General features: G+C 26.7%; 1 long non-coding RNA gene across 2 annotated transcripts; it reads right to left on the bottom strand.

Moving 5' to 3' along the window:
• Positions 1 to 3,050: 3,050 nt before the first annotated feature.
• Positions 3,051 to 4,121, bottom strand: LOC145051824 (uncharacterized). 2 transcript variants are annotated; one of them, XR_013683837.1, is made up of 2 exons: positions 3,852 to 4,121; positions 3,051 to 3,761 (listed from the first exon to the last, which is right to left on the bottom strand). It is a non-coding gene; the product is annotated as an uncharacterized LOC145051824 (long non-coding RNA). The 2 variants fall into 2 exon arrangements; XR_013683836.1 differs by having other exon boundaries at positions 3,051 to 3,749.
• Between the last annotated feature and the right edge of the window lie 829 nt (positions 4,122 to 4,950).

Here is a 4,950-nt window from a genome sequence, read left to right as displayed (position 1 = left end):
AAACTCATGGATATATAAATCATGGATATATCTGGTAATAATGTGACGACTTTCATGTACAATTATTCTTCTAGTTCATTCATGGAGTTAACAAAACAAAAAATCCATTGAGTATATATAATTTCACATAACATTACAAGTTAAAAAGAACTGGTAAATGCTTACTTGTATGAAGTTTTTCTAACAACCATCATATTGCAAGAGCTTATCTTTTTACATGAAGAAAAAAAGACTATGTTATTACAACTTATGACATATTTTCAAATATTTGACAACAAAATTTGCCATAGTTACCTCTCATCACTTTACTTGAAAAGTTGACTCACATATGAATTACGTGTGATTCACATGTAAATCACAAGTGAATCACATATGAATTACATGTAATTCACATATGAATCACATATAACTCATGTGTGATTCACTTGTGATTACATGTGAATCACATGTTTTTCATATGTGATTCATTTGTAATTTACATGTGAATCACATGTAATTCATTTGTAATTCACATATGAATCATATGTGATTCACATGTAAATCACAAGTGAATCACATATGAATTACATGTACATTACAAATGAATTACATGTGATTCACATGTAAATTACAAGTGAATCACATATGAATTAGATGTGATTCACATGTAGATCACAAGTGAATCATATATGAGTTACATGTAATTCACATGTAAATTACAAATAAATTACATTTGATTTACATGTAAATCACATGTGATTCAAATGTAAATCACAAGTGAGTCACAGATGAATTACATGTGAGTCACATGTAAATCACAAGTGAATCACACATGAATAAAGTCTATATGGAAACTTGCATTTTGTGTGAGTGTTCTTTGTTAATTGTATTTTTTTTAAATTTTATTGTGAATTTCAAATTTGAATTTTAAAAGATACAATCACATATGAATATCACATTATATAATCACATGCGAATCTTGCATGATATACACATATGCATTTTTATGAGTGTTCTTGCATTAATCAAACTTTTTTTTAAATATTCTTGTAGATTTGGAAGAATTTGTGGAAAATATTGAAGATGTGAAAAGTGATTAAGTGAAAAAAAAAATGAAAATCTTGACATGAAGATATTAAAACTTTTTGAAATTTTGTAGCATTTTTTGTTTTTATTTTATTTTATTTTACATCAAACAAAATACTTGTACTATCGTATTCATAGATTAGTAAAAAAAATTAGTTTTTTTATATAATGATTTACTTATGAATATTATAGTATAAAAAATATAAATATACGCACTTGAAAAAAATATGCATATGCGGACCAAGAACATCGATCTTTTGGTTAAAAAATTTATAGTTTTTTTTTTATTTTTTTTATTTTTTTTATTTTAAATATTCCAGTTTTTTTAGTTTACATTTTTGAAAATTTACTGTTTTTAAAAAGAATTGCAGATTCTTTAAAAAAGTATTTTTTTTTCATTTTTTTTTTTAAATTCATGTTTTCTAAAAAAAATTAAAAAACCTGCATTTAAAAAAAAATAAAAAATTAATATTTAAAAACAAATCTAAAAATTTGATTTATTATGTTGATTTTTAAACATTTTAGTTAATATTTCAATAACACAAAAAAAATAAATAGTAAATGAGATTGATAAGATGACGATCATACCCTTAATGAGTTAATTTTGATCTAACGTTCTATTTTTAGTTCTCATATTCTCGAAAAATTATGAGTTCTTAACGGGTCTAATATATATATATATATATATATATATATATATATATATATATATATATATATATATATATATATATATATATATATATATATATATATATATTACAACCTGTAATGGAATTCTAAATTTTACATTTCACAAGTCAAAAAAATAAGTTGATTTGTATTTACAAACCTAGAAATTATGTTGCTTGCTTGCCAATTAAGAAATATTAAACGCCCTTATATGATTTCAGATGCATGCTTCTAAATTCTAATGATTTCATATTAATTTTAATAATGCTTCTTATGGTTTAAGCTTAATTTCACCTTTACATTATAGAATCAATCATATTTTTTTGTTTGTATTATTATTGTATATTAGTTCTTTTTTTTTTTTCTTTCGAATCGAGCAATCTTTTTTTATCTTATAAAACAATATCTTTTATATATTTATTAAAAAAGCTAATAAGAAATTATATATATATATTAATTACCAAAATTGGTACGTGTGAGGATTTATTATTCATTCCACCTAAGTAGATTTCATACTTTCAATTTTTTTTTTTTTTCATTTTCTACCCTTTATATTTATTTGTTTTTTATATTTTGTATCCCTACTAAATTTGATGTATTTTTTTTTTCATTTTTCACCCTTTACTTTTATTTGTTTTTATATTTTATACCCCTAAACTAATTTTTATGTAACAATTTTTTTTTCATTTTCCACCCTTTACTTTTATTTGTTTTTATATTTTGTACCCCTAAACTAATTTTGATGTAACAATTTTTATCCTTATAATTTTAAAATTTATATATATTTATATTCTTTCTTCTTAATTAATTTTTATTTAACAGTTTTCAACCCTTATAATTTTAAAGTTAATTTATTAGTATTTTATACATTATAATTTTGTCACTTACTATATTTTAAAGTTACATTTTGGCCCCTTATATAATTTTTTAATAATCTTTTTTTTATTAATTTCTTAAAGATACACTTTCAAGTCAATTGTTTGTATCCATGTTTTATTTTGATATTTTTGTGCTCCATTTCGTTCTATATATGGTGTCAAACTGCGTTTTTTTAATATAGCGGAGCTTCCGCAGCAACACGCGGATGGTCCAAATCCTAGTTATAGTTAAAATCGATGATCAAATTATTTGGTTTGTTAATCGGCGGTAACCTTGAAACAATTTAATGATTAACTCTGAGTACTATAGACAAAACTGCAAAATGGTCTCTATGGTATGTATTTTTTTGGGTTCTAGTCCAAATCACGATTTTTTTGGATTGATGGTTTTTTTGAAGTAGTTTGCTTGTGATTTTGGTCATTCACTAAACTCAAAATAGTAAAATACACTTCTGATATATTTTTTTCATGTATTTTCTATTTAATTTGAAGTTTTATTAATAAAAAATATGGGACCCACATCTCCCTCTCCCCCTCTCTCTCTCTCCCTCTCTCTCCTAAAATAAGAAACAACCGTCGTTGCCGCAGTGTGCCGTCTCACCGGAGTTCACTTCTGACAACCTATGTAGAAAAGATCCACACCAAATGACTTCCCTCGTTCCCGACATAAAATCCCCAAAGAGAACCACCCAAAACCTCCTCGAAAAACACGTCCGACAGCCACCTCCGGCCACCTACCATTGCGTTCATCAGCATTCCTTTTTTCCGAGGGACATCACCATCATCATAAGATCGACCACCACCAAGGAAAAGGGTAGAAGGGAAAGAACCATCCACCGTCAACTGCTAATGTTTGCCATCGTTACCACCGCCCCCTAAATCTTTGATCTCCTTCATCATCTCTATGACATGAATCCAACCACCACCCTTCATCGCTTTACTATTATCAAAAGCACCACCTCCTCCAATGTTTTGACTGGAACCAGAGCCATCACCATCATCACCTATACTATATCATCTATTTCAGAAGTCGATTTCAATTCTAACATAGTGCTGGAATCAAAAAACTGTTTCTAACATAGTGCTTCCACCAGACAAATACAGTCAAAACTTGAGCATATCAAATTAACACACCTGCAATCAAATCTTGAACATAATCAAAACATGTTGGCTTGTAGTCGTTGGAGGAACAAGAGCCAACACACACACGCACAAATGTAGAGGACTTTCACTTACTAGGGAGTTGATTTTAGTTCCGATTTCACATATGCACACACGATTTCATCAGAGCCCCTCATTTTCTCCAAACTATACTCAAATTCGTTTCTTCTGAAATTAATATCTTCATGACTAATTATGTGGTCAAGAATGTTAATAGGGGTCCATAGGATGTTAATCGAAACACCAAACCCTCGATTTCTTATCATTAAGCTTGAAGACGAAGGGAAAGTGCGGAGATAGAAGGTCAGGTGGGGAAGAAAACGGGTTGGGGGTTAGGTTTAATATAATATTCTTTGAGAGAGAGAGAGAGGTATGTGGGCTCCTACTTTTACTTTTTATATATATATATATATACTTATAGAAAAAAAATGGATAAAAATATAGTAAGGGCAATTTAGTGTTTTCAGTTTTGCGAATAACCAAAATCACAAGCAACCTACCTTAAAAGGAACATTAATCCAAAAAAGTCATAGTTTGGACTAAACACCCAAAAAATACATACCACAGGGACCATTTTGCAATTTTGTCAATACTATAATCCAAACAAACTAGATAGTTTCTTTTATTTTGGTATTTTGATTTTTTACAATTATTGTTTGTTCATGGGGACGTTGAGAGAGGGGCAAAGTGGACAGCTGTATTATGATCCATTTTTTTTAATCATATATATATATATATATATATATATATATATATATATATATATATATATATATATATATATATATCATGTGATAACTCTTTTTTCATTGAGGACACCTTAAAAAAATTGGAAAAAAAATACAAATCATAAAATTGAGCATAATACTATATTGGAGAGACAAAAAATTGAAAATTTTCCATCATTCACTTTTTATGATCCATGATTCAATTTTAATGATCTATTTTTTTTCTCTCCAATATAGTATTATGCTTAATTTTTTGATTTGTATTTTTTTTTCAATTTTTTTAGGATGCTCTCATCGAAAAAATAGTTATCACTGCAACCGGACCTTATATATATATATATATATATATATATATATATATATATATATATATATATATATATATATATATATATATATATATATATATATATATATATATATGGAAAAGTTAGATAGAGAACCAT

Source organism: Lactuca serriola, chromosome 5, assembly GCF_051521515.1.
Source record: "Lactuca serriola cultivar US96UC23 chromosome 5, Lser_US96UC23_V15, whole genome shotgun sequence".
In the NCBI taxonomy this organism is placed as follows: domain Eukaryota; kingdom Viridiplantae; phylum Streptophyta; class Magnoliopsida; order Asterales; family Asteraceae; genus Lactuca; species Lactuca serriola.
The sequence above is the reverse complement of the archived record's forward strand: the minus strand, read 5'-3'. Positions and strand labels throughout refer to the sequence as shown.